General features: G+C 50.5%; 1 protein-coding gene across 1 annotated transcript in view; it reads right to left on the minus strand.

The window, feature by feature from the left end:
* The window catches only part of LOC147116197 (axonemal central pair apparatus protein HYDIN-like), a 143222-nt gene that overhangs the window by 90957 nt on the left and 36169 nt on the right, over nt 1-16096 (minus strand). The window lies entirely within an intron of this gene.

Raw genomic sequence — 16096 nt, forward strand, 5'->3', positions numbered from 1 at the left:
GGAGAGGGAAAATCAGCTAGCATTCCTGCTCATTACATGCCTGGGATAGGGAGAGGGAAATCAGCTAGCATTCCTCCGGATTTCACACCTGGCTAGGGAGATGGAAAATCAGCTAGCATTCCTGTTCATTACACACCTGGGATAGGGAGAGGGAAAATCAGCTAGCATTCCTGTTCATTACACGCCTTGGCTCGGGAGAGGGAAAATCAGCTGGCATGCCTGCTCATTACACGCCTGGGCTAGGGAGAGGAAATCAGCTAGCATTCCTCCTGATTACACACCTGGCTAGGGAGATGGAAAATCAGCTCGCATTCCTGTTCATTACACGCCTGGGCTAGGGAGAGGGAAAATCAGCTCGCATTACTGTTCATTACACACCTGGGTTAGGGAGAGGGGAAATAAGCAAGCATGCCTGCTCATTACACGCCTGGGATAGGGAGAGGGAAAATCAGCTAGCATTCCTGTTCATTACACGCCTGGGCTAGGGAGAGGGAAAATCGGATAGCATTCCTGTTCATTACATGCCTGGGCTAGGGAGAGGGACAATCAGCTACCATTCCTCCTCATTACACACCTGGGCTAGGGAGAGGGAAAATCAGCTAGCATTCCTGTTCATTACACGCCTGGGTTAGGGAGAGGCAAAATCAGCTAGCATTCCTGTTCTTTACACGCCAGGGCTAGGGAGGGGAAAATCAGCTAGCATTCCTGTTCATTACACGCCTGGGCTAGGGAGAGGGGAAAATCAGCTAGCATTCCTGTTCATTACATGCCTGGGTAGGGAGAGGGAAAATCAGCTAGCATTCATGTTCATTACACGCCTGGGCTAGGGAGATGGAAAATCAGCTAGCATTCCTGTTCATAACACGCCTGGGCTAGGGAGAAGGAAAATCAGCTAGCATTCCTGTTCATTACACGCCAGGGGTAGGGAGATGGAAAATCAGCTAGCCTTCCTGTTCATTACACGCCTGAGCTAGGGAGAGGGAAAATCAGCTAGCATTCCTGTTCATTAAACGCCTGGGATAGGGAGAGGAAAATCAGCTAGCATTTCTGTTCATTGCACACCTGGGCTAGGAAGAGGGAAAATCAGCTCGCATTCCTGTTCATTACACACCTGGGTTTGAGAGAGGGAAAATCAGCTGGCATTCCTTTTCATTACACGCCTGCGTTAGGGAGAGGGAAAATCAGCGAGCATTCCGGTTCAGTACACGCCTCGGCTAGGGAGAGGGGAAATCAGCTAGCATTCCTCTTCATTACACGCCTGGGCAAGGGAGAGGGGAAATCAGCTAGCATTCCTGTTCATTAAACGCCAGGGCTAGGGAGAGGGAAAATCAGCTAGCATTCCTGTTCATTACACGCCAGGGCTAGGCAGAGGGAAAATCAGCTAACATTCCTGTTCATTACACGCCTGGGCTAGGGAGAGGGAAATCAGCTAACATTCCTGTTCATTACACGCCTGCGATAGGGAGGGAAAACCAGCTCGCATTCCTGTTCATTACGCGCCTGGGCTAGGGAGAGGGAAAATCAGCTAGCATTCCTGTTCATTACACGCCTGCGATAGGGAGGGAAAACCAGCTAGCATTCCTGTTCATTACACGCCTGCGATAGGGAGGGAAAACCAGCTAGCATTCCTGTTCATTACACGCCAGGGCTAGGGAGAGGGAAATCAGCTAACATTCCTGTTCATTACACGCCTGCGATAGGGAGGGAAAACCAGCTAGCATTCCTGTTCATTACGCGCCTGGGCTAGGGAGAGGGAAAATCAGCTAGCATTCCTGTTCATTACACGCCTGCGATAGGGAGGGAAAACCAGCTAGCATTCCTGTTCATTACACGCCTGCGATAAGGAGGGAAAACCAGCTAGCATTCCTGTTCATTACACGCCTGGGCTAGGGAGAGGGAAAATCAGCTAGCATTCCTGTTCATTGCATGCCTGGGCTAGGAAGAGGCAAAATCAGCTAGCATTCCTGTTCATTACGCGCCTGGGGTAGGGAGAAGGAAAATCAGCTTGCATTCCTGTTCATTACACGCCAGGGCTAGGGAGATGGAAAATCAGCTAGCATTCCTGTTCATTACACGCCTGGGCTAGGGAGAGGGGAAAATCAGCTAGCATTGCTGTTCATTACATGCCCGGGATCGGGAGAGGGAAAAGCAGCTAGCATTCCTGTTCATTACACGCCTGGACTAGGGAGAGGGAAAATCAGCTAGCATTCCTGTTCATTACACACCTGGGCTAGGGAGAGGGAAAATCAGCTGCCATTCCTGTTCATTACACGCCTGAGATAGGGAGGGGAAAATCAGCTAGCATTCCAGTTCATTACACACTTGGGCTAGGGAAAGGGGAAAATCAGCTAGCATTCCTGTTCATTACACGCCTGGGCTAGGGAGAGGGAAAATCAGCTAGCATTCCTGTTCATTACACGCCAGGACTAGGGAGAGGGAAAATCAGCTGGCATTCCTGTTCATTACACGCCTGGGCTAGGGAGAGGGAAAATCAGCTGGCATTCCTGTTCATTCCACGCCTGGGCTAGGGAGATGGAAAATCAGCTAGCATTCCTGTTCATTACACGCCTGGGCTAGGGAGAGGGAAAATCAGCTCGCATTCCTGTTCATTACACGCATGGGCTAGCGAGAGGGAAAACATCCAGCATTCCTGCTCATTACACGCCTGGTTTAGGGAGAGGGGAAAATCAGCTTGCACTCCTGTTCATTACACGCCAGGGCTAGGGAGAGGGAAAATCAGCTAGCATTCCTGTTCATTACACACCTGGGCTAGGGAGAGGGAAAATCAGCTAGCATTGCTGCTCATTACACGCCTGGGATAGGGAGAGGGGAAAATCAGCTTGCACTCCTGTTCATTACACGCCTGGGCTAGGGAGAGGGAAAATCAGCTAGCATTCCTGTTCATTACACGCCAGGGCTAGGGAGAGGGAAAATCAGCTCGCATTCCTGTTCATTACACGCTTGGGCTAGGGAGAGGGAAAATCAGCTAGCATTCCTGTTCATTAAACGCCTGGGATAGGGAGAGGAAAACCAGGTAGCATTCCTGTTCATTACACACCTGGGCTAGGGAGAGGGAAAAATCAGCTAGCATTCCTGTTCATTACACACCTGGGTTTGAGAGAGGGAAAATCAGCTGGCATTCCTGTTCATTACACGCCTGGGTTAGGGAGAGGGAAACTCAGCTAGCATTCCTGTTCATTACACGCCTAGGCTAGGGAGAGGGGAAATCAGCTCGCATTCCTCTTCATTACACGCCTGGGCAAGGGAGAGGGAAAATCAGCTTGCATTCCTGTTCATTACACGCCAGGGCTAGGGAGAGGGAAAATCAGCTCGCATTCCTGTTCATTACACGCCTGGGCGAGGGAGAGGGAAAATCAGCTCACATTCCTGCTCATTACACGCCTGGGATAGGGAGAGGGAAATCAGCTAGCATTCCTCCGGATTACACACCTGGCTAGGGGGATGGAAAATCAGCTAGCATTCCTGTTCATTGCACGCCTGGGCTGGGGAGAGGCAAAATCAGCTAGCATTCCTGTTCATTACACGCCTGGGCTAGGGAGAGGAAAATCAGCTAGCATTCCTGTTCATTACAAGCCTGGGCTAGGGAGGGGGGAAATCAGCTAGCATTCCTGTTCATTACACGCCTGGGCTAGGGAAGAGGGAAAATCAGCTCGCATTCCTGTTCATTACACGCCAGGGCAAGGGAGAGGGAAAATCAGCTAGCATTCCTGCTCATTACACGCTAGGGATAGGGAGAGGGAAATCAGCTAGCATTCCTCCGGATTTCACACCTGGCTAGGGAGATGGAAAATCAGCTAGCATTCCTGTTCATTACACACCTGGGATAGGGAGAGGGAAAATCAGCTAGCATTCCTGTTCATTACACGCCTTGGCTCGGGAGAGGGAAAATCAGCTGGCATGCCTGCTCATTACACGCCTGGGCTAGGGAGAGGAAATCAGCTAGCATTCCTCCTGATTACACACCTGGCTAGGGAGATGGAAAATCAGCTCGCATTCCTGTTCATTGCACGCCTGGGCTAGGGAGAGGTAAAATCAGCCAGCATTACTGTTCATTACACACCTGGGTTAGGGAGAGGGGAAATAAGCTAGCATGCCTGCTCATTACACGCCTGGGATAGGGAGAGGGAAAATCAGCTAGCATTCCTGTTCATTACACGCCTGGGCTAGGGAGAGGGAAAATCGGATAGCATTCCTGTTCATTACATGCCTGGGCTTGGGAGAGGGACAATCAGCTACCATTCCTCCTCATTACACACCTGTGCTAGGGAGAGGGAAAATCAGCTAGCATTCCTGTTCATTACACGCCTGGGTTAGGGAGAGGGAAAATCAGCAAGCATTCCTGTTCATTACACGCCTAGGCTAGGGAGAGGGGAAAATCAGCTAGCATTCCTGTTCATTACACGCCTGGGATAGGGAGAGGGAAAATCAGCTAGCATTCCTGTTCATTACACGCCTGGGCTAGGGAGATGGAAAATCAGCTAGCATTCCTGTTCATTACACGCCTGGGCTAGGGAGATGGAAAATCAGCTAGCATTCCTGTTCATAACACGCCTGAGCTAGGGAGAAGGAAAATCAGCTAGCATTCCTGTTCATTGCACGCCAGGGCTAGGGAGATGGAAAATCAGCTAGCTTTCCTGTTCATTACACGCCTGAGCTAGGGAGAGGGAAAATTAGCTAGCATTCCTGTTCATTAAACGCCTGGGATAGGGAGAGGAAAATCAGCTAGCATTTCTGTTCAATACACACCTGGGCTAGGGAAGAGGGAAAATCAGCTAGCATTCCTGTTCATTACACACCTGGGTTTGAGAGAGGGAAAATCAGCTGGCATTCCTTTTCATTACACGCCTGGGCAAGGGAGAGGGGAAATCAGCTAGCATTCCTGTTCATTACACGCCAGGGCTAGGGAGAGGGAAAATCAGCTAGCATTCCTGTTCATTACACGCCTGCGATAGGGAGGGAAAACCAGCTAGCATTCCTGTTCATTACACGCCAGGGCTAGGGAGAGGGAAATCAGCTAACATTCCTGTTCATTACACGCCTGCGATAGGGAGGGAAAACCAGCTAGCATTCCTGTTCATTACGCGCCTGGGCTAGGGAGAGGGAAAATCAGCTAGCATTCCTGTTCATTACACGCCTGCGATAGGGAGGGAAAACCAGCTAGCATTCCTGTTCATCACACGCCTGCGATAGGGAGGGAAAACCAGCTAGCATTCCTGTTCATTACACGCCTGGGCTAGGGAGAGGGAAAATCAGCTAGCATTCCTGTTCATTGCACGCCTGGGCTAGGAAGAGGCAAAATCAGCTAGCATTCCTGTTCATTACGCGCCTGGGGTAGGGAGAAGGAAAATCAGCTTGCATTCCTGTTCATTACACGCCAGGGCTAGGGAGATGGAAAATCAGCTAGCATTCCTGTTCATTACACGCCTGGGCTAGGGAGAGGGGAAAATCAGCTAGCATTGCTGTTCATTACATGCCCGGGATCGGGAGAGGGAAAAGCAGCTGGCATTCCTGTTCATTACACGCCTGGACTAGGGAGAGGGAAAATCAGCTAGCATTCCTGTTCATTACACACTTGGGCTAGGGAAAGGGGAAAATCAGCTAGCATTCCTGTTCATTACACGCCTGGGCTAGGGAGAGGGAAAATCAGCTAGCATTCCTGTTCATTACACGCCAGGACTAGGGAGAGGGAAAATCAGCTGGCATTCCTGTTCATTACACGCCTGGGCTAGGGAGAGGGAAAATCAGCTGGCATTCCTGTTCATTCCACGCCTGGGCTAGGGAGATGGAAAATCAGCTAGCATTCCTGTTCATTACATGCCTGGGCTAGGGAGAGGGAAAATCAGCTCGCATTCCTGTTCATTACACGCATGGGCTAGCGAGAGGGAAAACATCCAGCATTCCTGCTCATTACACGCCTGGTTTAGGGAGAGGGGAAAATCAGCTTGCACTCCTGTTCATTACACGCCAGGGCTAGGGAGAGGGAAAATCAGCTAGCATTCCTGTTCATTACACACCTGGGCTAGGGAGAGGGAAAATCAGCTAGCATTGCTGCTCATTACACGCCTGGGATAGGGAGAGGGGAAAATCAGCTTGCACTCCTGTTCATTACACGCCTGGGCTAGGGAGAGGGAAAATCAGCTAGCATTCCTGTTCATTACACGCCAGGGCTAGGGAGAGGGAAAATCAGCTCGCATTCCTGTTCATTACACGCTTGGGCTAGGGAGAGGGAAAATCAGCTAGCATTCCTGTTCATTAAACGCCTGGGATAGGGAGAGGAAAACCAGGTAGCATTCCTGTTCATTACACACCTGGGCTAGGGAGAGGGAAAAATCAGCTAGCATTCCTGTTCATTACACACCTGGGTTTGAGAGAGGGAAAATCAGCTGGCATTCCTGTTCATTACACGCCTGGGTTAGGGAGAGGGAAACTCAGCTAGCATTCCTGTTCATTACACGCCTAGGCTAGGGAGAGGGGAAATCAGCTAGCATTCCTCTTCATTACACGCCTGGGCAAGGGAGAGGGAAAATCAGCTTGCATTCCTGTTCATTACACGCCAGGGCTAGGGAGAGGGAAAATCAGCTCGCATTCCTGTTCATTACACGCCTGGGCGAGGGAGAGGGAAAATCAGCTCACATTCCTGCTCATTACACGCCTGGGATAGGGAGAGGGAAATCAGCTAGCATTCCTCCGGATTACACACCTGGCTAGGGGGATGGAAAATCAGCTAGCATTCCTGTTCATTGCACGCCTGGGCTGGGGAGAGGCAAAATCAGCTAGCATTCCTGTTCATTACACGCCTGGGCTAGGGAGAGGAAAATCAGCTAGCATTCCTGTTCATTACAAGCCTGGGCTAGGGAGGGGGGAAATCAGCTAGCATTCCTGTTCATTACACGCCTGGGCTAGGGAAGAGGGAAAATCAGCTCGCATTCCTGTTCATTACACGCCAGGGCAAGGGAGAGGGAAAATCAGCTAGCATTCCTGCTCATTACACGCTAGGGATAGGGAGAGGGAAATCAGCTAGCATTCCTCCGGATTTCACACCTGGCTAGGGAGAGGGAAAATCAGCTAGCATTCCTGTTCATTACACGCCTTGGCTCGGGAGAGGGAAAATCAGCTGGCATGCCTGCTCATTACACGCCTGGGCTAGGGAGAGGAAATCAGCTAGCATTCCTCCTGATTACACACCTGGCTAGGGAGATGGAAAATCAGCTCGCATTCCTGTTCATTGCACGCCTGGGCTAGGGAGAGGTAAAATCAGCCAGCATTACTGTTCATTACACACCTGGGTTAGGGAGAGGGGAAATAAGCTAGCATGCCTGCTCATTACACGCCTGGGATAGGGAGAGGGAAAATCAGCTAGCATTCCTGTTCATTACACGCCTGGGCTAGGGAGAGGGAAAATCGGATAGCATTCCTGTTCATTACATGCCTGGGCTTGGGAGAGGGACAATCAGCTACCATTCCTCCTCATTACACACCTGTGCTAGGGAGAGGGAAAATCAGCTAGCATTCCTGTTCATTACACGCCTGGGTTAGGGAGAGGGAAAATCAGCTAGCATTCCTGTTCATTACACGCCTAGGCTAGGGAGAGGGGAAAATCAGCTAGCATTCCTGTTCATTACACGCCTGGGCTAGGGAGAGGGAAAATCAGCTAGCATTCCTGTTCATTACACGCCTGGGCTAGGGAGATGGAAAATCAGCTAGCATTCCTGTTCATAACACGCCTGGGCTAGGGAGAAGGAAAATCAGCTAGCATTCCTGTTCATTACACGCCAGGGCTAGGGAGATGGAAAATCAGCTAGCTTTCCTGTTCATTACACGCCTGAGCTAGGGAGAGGGAAAATTAGCTAGCATTCCTGTTCATTAAACGCCTGGGATAGGGAGAGGAAAATCAGCTAGCATTTCTGTTCAATACACACCTGGGCTAGGGAAGAGGGAAAATCAGCTAGCATTCCTGTTCATTACACACCTGGGTTTGAGAGAGGGAAAATCAGCTGGCATTCCTTTTCATTACACGCCTGGGTTAGGGAGAGGGAAAATCAGCTAGCATTCCTGTTCAGTACACGCCTAGGCTCGGGAGAGGGGAAATCAGCAAGCATTCCTCTTCATTACACGCCTGGGCAAGGGAGAGGGGAAATCAGCTAGCATTCCTGTTCATTACACGCCAGGGCTAGGGAGAGGGAAAATCAGCTAGCATTCCTGTTCATTACACGCCTGGGCTACGGAGAGTGGAAATCAGCTTGCATTCCTGTTCATTACACGCCAGGGCTAGGGAGAGGAAAATAAGCTAGCATTCCTGTTCATTACACGCCTGGGCTACGGAGAGTGGAAATCAGCTTGCATTCCTGTTCATTACACGCCTGGGCTACGGAGAGTGGAAATCAGCTTGCATTCCTGTTCATTACACGCCAGGGCTAGGGAGAGGAAAATCAGCTAGCATTCCTGTTCATTACACGCCTGGGCTAGGGAGAGGAAAATCAGCTAGCATTCCTGTTCATTACACGCCAGGGCTAGGCAGAGGGAAAATCAGCTAGCATTCCTGTTCATTACACGCCTGGGCTAGGTCGAGGCAAAATCAGCTAGCATTCCTGTTCATTACGCGCCTGGGCTAGGGAGAGGAAAATCAGCTAGCATTCCTGTTCATTACACGCCAGGGCTAGGGAGAGGGAAAATCAGCTAGCATTCCTGCTCATTACACGCCTGGGCTAGGGAGTGGGAAAATCAGCTAGCATTCCTGTTCATTACACGCCAGGGCTAGGGAGAGGGAAATCAGCTAGCATTCCTCCTGATTACACACCTGGCTAGGGAGATGGAAAATCAGCTAGCATTCCTGTTCATTACACGCCTGGGATAGGGAGAGGGAAAATCAGCTAGCATTCCTGTTCATTACACGCCTGGGCTAGGGAGAGGGAAAATCGGATAGCATTCCTGTTCATTACACGCCTGGGCTAGGGAGAGGGACAATCAGCTAGCATTCCTCCTCATTACACACCTGGGCTAGGGAGAGGGAAAATCAGCTAGCATTCCTGTTCATTACACGCCTGGGATAGGGAGGGGAAAATCAGCTAGCATTGCTGCTCTTTACACGCCTGGGATAGGGAGAGGGGAAAATCAGCTTGCACTCCCGTTCATTACACGCCTGGGCTAGGGAGAGGGAAAATCAGCTAGCATTCCTGTTCATTACACGCCAGGGCTAGGGAGAGGCAAAATCAGCTCGCATTCCTGTTCATTACACGCCTGGGCTAGGGAGAGGGAAAATCAGCTAGCATTCCTGTTCATTACACGCCTGGGCTAGGGGGATGGAAAATCAGCTAGCATTCCTGTTCATTACACGCCTGGGCTAGGGTGAGGGAAAATCAGCTCGCATTCCTGTTCATTACACGCTTGGGCTAGGGAGAGGGAAAATCAGCTAGCATTCCTGTTCATTAAACGCCTGGGATAGGGAGAGGAAAACCTGGTAGCATTCCTGTTCATTACACACCTGGGCTAGCGAGAGGGAAAAATCAGCTAGCATTCCTGTTCATTACACACCTGGGTTTGAGAGAGGGAAAATCAGCTGGCATTCCTGTTCATTACACGCCTGGGTTAGGGAGAGGGAAACTCAGCTAGCATTCCTGTTCATTACACGCCTAGGCTAGGGAGAGGGGAAATCAGCTAGCATTCCTCTTCATTACACGCCTGGGCAAGGGAGAGGGAAAATCAGCTTGCATTCCTGTTCATTACACGCCAGGGCTAGGGAGAGGGAAAATCAGCTAGCATTCCTGTTCATTACACGCCTGGGCGAGGGAGAGGGAAAATCAGCTTGCATTCCTGCTCATTACACGCCTGGGATAGGGAGAGGGAAATCAGCTAGCATTCCTCCGGATTACACACCTGGCTAGGGGGATGGAAAATCAGCTAGCATTCCTGTTCATTACACGCCTGGGCTAGGGAGAGGAAAATCAGCTAGCATTCCTGTTCATTACAAGCCTGGGCGAGGGAGGGGGAAAATCAGCTAGCATTCCTGTTCATTACACGCCTGGGCTAGGGAAGAGGGAAAATCAGCTCGCATTCCTGTTCATTACACGCCAGGGCAAGGGAGAGGGAAAATCAGCTGGCATGCCTGCTCATTACACGCCTGGGCTAGGGAGAGGAAATCAGCTAGCATTCCTCCTGATTACACACCTGGCTAGGGAGATGGAAAATCAGCTCGCATTCCTGTTCATTACACGCCTGGGCTAGGGAGAGGGAAAATCAGCTAGCATTACTGTTCATTACACACCTGGGTTAGGGAGAGGGGAAATAAGCTAGCATGCCTGCTCATTGCACGCCTGGGATAGGGAGAGGGAAAATCAGCTAGCATTCCTGTTCATTACACGCCTGGGCTAGGGAGAGGGAAAATCGGATAGCATTCCTGTTCATTACATGCCTGGGCTAGGGAGAGGGACAATCAGCTACCATTCCTCCTCATTACACACCTGGGCTAGGGAGAGGGAAAATCAGCTAGCATTCCTGTTCATTACACGCCTGTGTTAGGGAGAGAGAAAATCAGCTAGCATTCCTGTTCATTACACGCGTAGGCTAGGGAGAGGGGAAAATCAGCTAGCATTCCTGTTCATTACACGCCTGGGCTAGGGAGAGGGAAAATCAGCTAGCATTCCTGTTCATTACACGCCAGGGCTAGGGAGGGGAAAATCAGCTAGCATTCCTGTTCATTACACGCCTGGGCTAGGGAGAGGGGAAAATCAGCTAGCATTCCTGTTCATTACATGCCTGGGCTAGGGAGAGGGAAAATCAGCTAGCATTCCTGTTCATTACACGCCTGGGCTAGGGAGATGGAAAATCAGCTTGCATTCCTGTTCATAACACGCCTGGGCTAGGGAGAAGGAAAATCAGCTAGCATTCCTGTTCATTACACGCCAGGGCTAGGGAGATGGAAAATCAGCTAGCATTCCTGTTCATTACACGCCTGAGCTAGGGAGAGGGAAAATCAGCTGGCATTCCTTTTCATTACACGCCTGCGTTAGGGAGAGGGAAAATCAGCGAGCATTCCGGTTCAGTACACGCCTAGGCTAGGGAGAGGGGAAATCAGCTAGCATTCCTCTTCATTACACGCCTGGGCAAGGGAGAGGGGAAATCAGCTAGCATTCCTGTTCATTAAACGCCAGGGCTAGGGAGAGGGAAAATCAGCTAGCATTCCTGTTCATTACACGCCAGGGCTAGGCAGAGGGAAAATCAGCTAACATTCCTGTTCATTACACGCCTGGGCTAGGGAGGGAAAACCAGCTAGCATTCCTGTTCATTACACGCCAGGGCTAGGTCGAGGCAAAATCAGCTAACATTCCTGTTCATTACACGCCTGCGATAGGGAGGGAAAATCAGCTAGTATTCCTGTTCATTGCACGCCTGGGCTAGGTAGAGGCAAAATCAGCTAGCATTCCTGTTCATTACGTGCCTGGGCTAGGGAGAAGGAAAATCAGCTAGCATTCCTGTTCATTACACGCCAGGGCTAGGGAGATGGAAAATCAGCTAGCATTCCTGTTCATTACACGCCTGGGCTAGGGAGTGGGAAAATCAGCTAGCATTCATGTTCATTACATGCCTGGGATAGGGAGAGGGAAATCAGCTAGCATTCCTGTTCATTACACGCCTGGGCTAGGGAGGGGAAAATCAGCTAGCATTCCTGTTCATTACACGCCTGGGCTAGGGAGGGGAAAATCAGCTAGCATTCCTGTTCATTACACACCTGGGCTAGGGAGAGGGAAAATCAGCTAGCATTCCTGTTCATTACACGCCTGGGCTAGGGAGAGGGGAAAATCAGCTTGCATTCCTGTTCATTACACGCCTGGGCTAGGGAGAGGGGAAAATCAGCTTGCATTCCTGTTCATTACACGCCTGGGCTAGGGAGGGGAAAATCAGCTAGCATTCCTGTTCATTACACGCCTGGGCTAGGGAGAGGGGAAAATCAGCTAGCATTCCTGTTCATTACACGCCTGGGCTAGGGAGAGGGAAAATCAGCTTGCATTCCTGTTCATTACACGCCTGGGCTAGGGAGACGGAAAATCAGCTAGCATTCCTGTTCATAACACGCCTGGGCTAGGGAGAAGGCAAATCAGCTGGCATTCCTGTTCATTACACGCCAGGGCTAGGGAGATGGAAAATCAGCTAGCATTCCTGTTCATTACACGCCTGAGCTAGGGAGAGGGAAAATTAGCTAGCATTCCTGTTCATTAAACGCCTGGGATAGGGAGAGGAAAATCAGCTAGCATTTCTGTTCATTACACACCTGGGCTCGGGAAGAGGGAAAATCAGCTAGCATTCCTGTTCATTACACACCTGGGTTTGAGAGAGGGAAAATCAGCTGGCATTCCTTTTCATTACACGCCTGGGTTAGGGAGAGGGAAAATCAGCTAGCATTCCTGTTCAGTACACGCCTAGGCTCGGGAGAGGGAAAATCAGCAAGCATTCCTGTTCATTACACGCCAGGGCAAGGGAGAGGGGAAATCAGCTAGCATTCCTGTTCATTACACGCCTGGGCTAGGGAGAGGGGAAAATCAGCTAGCATTCCTGTTCATTACATGCCTGGGCTAGGGAGAGGGAAAATCAGCTAGCATTCCTGTTCATTACACGCCTGGGCTAGTGAGATGGAAAATCAGCTTGCATTCCTGTTCATAACACGCCTGGGCTAGGGAGAAGGAAAATCAGCCAGCATTCCTGTTCATTACACGCCAGGGCTAGGGAGATGGAAAATCAGCTAGCATTCCTGTTCATTACACGCCTGAGCTAGGGAGAGGGAAAATCAGCTAGCATTCCTGTTCATTAAACGCCTGGGATGGGGAGAGGAAAATCAGCTAGCATTTCTGTTCATTACACACCTGGGCTCGGGAAGAGGGAAAATCAGCTAGCATTCCTGTTCATTACACACCTGGGTTTGAGAGAGGGAAAATCAGCTGGCATTCCTTTTCATTACACGCCTGGGTTAGGGAGAGGGAAAATCAGCTAGCATTCCTGTTCAGTACACGCCTAGGCTCGGGAGAGGGAAAATCAGCAAGCATTCCTGTTCATTACACGCCAGGGCAAGGGAGAGGGGAAATCAGCTAACATTACTGTTCATTACACGCCTGCGATAGGGAGGGAAAACCAGCTAGCATTCCTGTTCATTACACGCCAGGGCTAGGTAGAGGCAAATTCAGCTAGCATTCCTGTTCATTACACGCCTGGGCTTGGGAGAGGAAAATCAGCTAGCATTCCTGCTCATTACACGCCTGGGATAGGGAGAGGGAAATCAGCTTGCAATCCTGTTCATTACACGCCTGGGCTAGGGAGAGGGACAATCAGCTAGCATTCCTCCTCATTACACGCCTGGGCTAGGGAGAGGGAAAATCAGCTAGCATTCCTGTTCATTACACACCTGGGCAAGGGAGAGGGAAAATCAGCTAGCATTCCTGTTCATTAAACGCCTGGGATAGGGAGAGGAAAACCAGGTAGCATTCCTGTTCATTACACACCTGGGCTTGCGAGAGGGAAAAATCAGCTAGCATTCCTGTTCATTACACACCTGGGTTTGAGAGAGGGAAAATCAGCTGGCATTCCTGTTCATTACACGCCTGGGTTAGGGAGAGGGAAACTCAGCTAGCATTCCTGTTCATTACACGCCTAGGCTAGGGAGAGGGGAAATCAGCTAGCATTCCTCTTCATGACACGCCTGGGCAAGGGAGAGGGAAAATCAGCTTGCATTCCTGTTCATTACACGCCAGGGCTAGGGAGAGGGAAAATCAGCTAGCATTCCTGTTCATTACACGCCTGGGCGAGGGAGAGGGAAAATCAGCTTGCATTCCTGCTCATTACACGCCTGGGATAGGGAGAGGGAAATCAGCTAGCATTCCTCCTGATTACACACCTGGCTAGGGAGATGGAAAATCAGCTCGCATTCCTGTTCATTACACGCCTGGGCTAGGGAGAGGGAAAATCAGCTAGCATTACTGTTCATTACACACCTGGGTTAGGGAGAGGGGAAATAAGCTAGCATGCCTGCTCATTGCACGCCTGGGATAGGGAGAGGGAAAATCAGCGAGCATTCCTGTTCATTACACGCCTGGGCTAGGGAGAGGGAAAATCGGATAGCATTCCTGTTCATTACATGCCTGGGCTAGGGAGAGGGACAATCAGCTACCATTCCTCCTCATTACACACCTGGGCTAGGGAGAGGGAAAATCAGCTGGCATTCCTGTTCATTACACGCCTGTGTTAGGGAGAGAGAAAATCAGCTAGCATTCCTGTTCATTACACGCGTAGGCTAGGGAGAGGCGAAAATCAGCTAGCATTCCTGTTCATTACACGCCTGGGCTAGGGAGAGGGAAAATCAGCTAGCATTCCTGTTCATTACACGCCAGGGCTAGGGAGGGGAAAATCAGCTAGCATTCCTGTTCATTACACGCCTGGGCTAGGGAGAGGGGAAAATCAGCTAGCATTCCTGTTCATTACATGCCTGGGCTAGGGAGAGGGAAAATCAGCTAGCATTCCTGTTCATTACACGCCTGGGCTAGGGAGATGGAAAATCAGCTTGCATTCCTGTTCATAACACGCCTGGGCTAGGGAGAAGGAAAATCAGCTAGCATTCCTGTTCATTACACGCCAGGGCTAGGGAGATGGAAAATCAGCTAGCATTCCTGTTCATTACACGCCTGAGCTAGGGAGAGGGAAAATCAGCTAGCATTCCTGTTCATTAAACGCCTGGGATGGGGAGAGGAAAATCAGCCAGCATTTCTGTTCATTACACACCTGGGCTAGGGAAGAGGGAAAATCAGCTAGCATTCCTGTTCATTACACACCTGGGTTTGAGAGAGGGAAAATCAGCTGGCATTCCTTTTCATTACACGCCTGCGTTAGGGAGAGGGAAAATCAGCGAGCATTCCGGTTCAGTACACGCCTAGGCTAGGGAGAGGGGAAATCAGCTAGCATTCCTCTTCATTACACGCCTGGGCAAGGGAGAGGGGAAATCAGCTAGCATTCCTGTTCATTAAACGCCAGGGCTAGGGAGAGGGAAAATCAGCTAACATTCCTGTTCATTACACGCCTGGGCTAGGGAGGGAAAATCAGCTAGCATTCCTGTTCATTACACGCCTGGGCTAGGGAGGGAAAATCAGCTAGCATTCCTGTTCATTACACGCCTGGGCTAGGGAGGGAAAATCAGCTAGCATTCCTGTTCATTACACGCCTGGGCTAGGGAGGGAAAATCAGCTAGCATTCCTGTTCATTACACGCCTGGGCTAGGTAGAGGGGAAATCAGCTAGCATTCCTGTTCATTACACGCCAGGGCTAGGTAGAGGGGAAATCAGCTAGCATTCCTGTTCATTACACGCCTGGGCTAGGTAGAGGGGAAATCAGCTAGCATTCCTGTTCATTACACGCCTGGGCTAGGGAGGGAAAATCAGCTAGCATTCCTGTTCATTACACGCCTGGGCTAGGGAGAGGGAAAATCAGCTAGCATTCCTGTTCATTACACGCTTGGGCAAGGGAGAGGGAAAATCAGCTAACATTCCTGTTCATTACACGCCTGCGATAGGGAGGGAAAATCAGCTAGTATTCCTGTTCATTGCACGCCTGGGCTAGGTAGAGGCAAAATCAGCTGGCATTCCTGTTCATTACGTGCCTGGGCTAGGGAGAAGGAAAATCAGCTAGCATTCCTGTTCATTACACGCCAGGGCTAGGGAGATGGAAAATCAGCTAGCATTCCTGTTCATTACACGCCTGGGCTAGGGAGTGGGAAAATCAGCGAGCATTCCTGTTCATTACACGCCTGGGATAGGGAGAGGGAAATCAGCTAGCATTCCTGTTCATTACACGCCTGGGCTAGGGAGGGGAAAATCAGCTTGCATTCCTGTTCATTACACGCCTGGGCTAGGGAGGGGAAAATCAGCTAGCATTCCTGTTCATTACACGCCTGGGCTAGGGAGAGGGGAAAATCAGCTAGCATTCCTGTTCATTACACGCCTGGGCTAGGGAGAGGGAAAATCAGCTAGCATTCCTGTTCATTACACGCCTGGGCTAGGGAGACGGAAAATCAGCTAGCATTCCTGTTCATAACACGCCTGGG

The sequence above is a fragment of the Somniosus microcephalus genome, chromosome 6 (assembly GCF_052327205.1).
Source record: "Somniosus microcephalus isolate GS21.2 chromosome 6, FLI_Smic_1.0, whole genome shotgun sequence".
Lineage (NCBI taxonomy): Eukaryota > Metazoa > Chordata > Chondrichthyes > Squaliformes > Somniosidae > Somniosus > Somniosus microcephalus.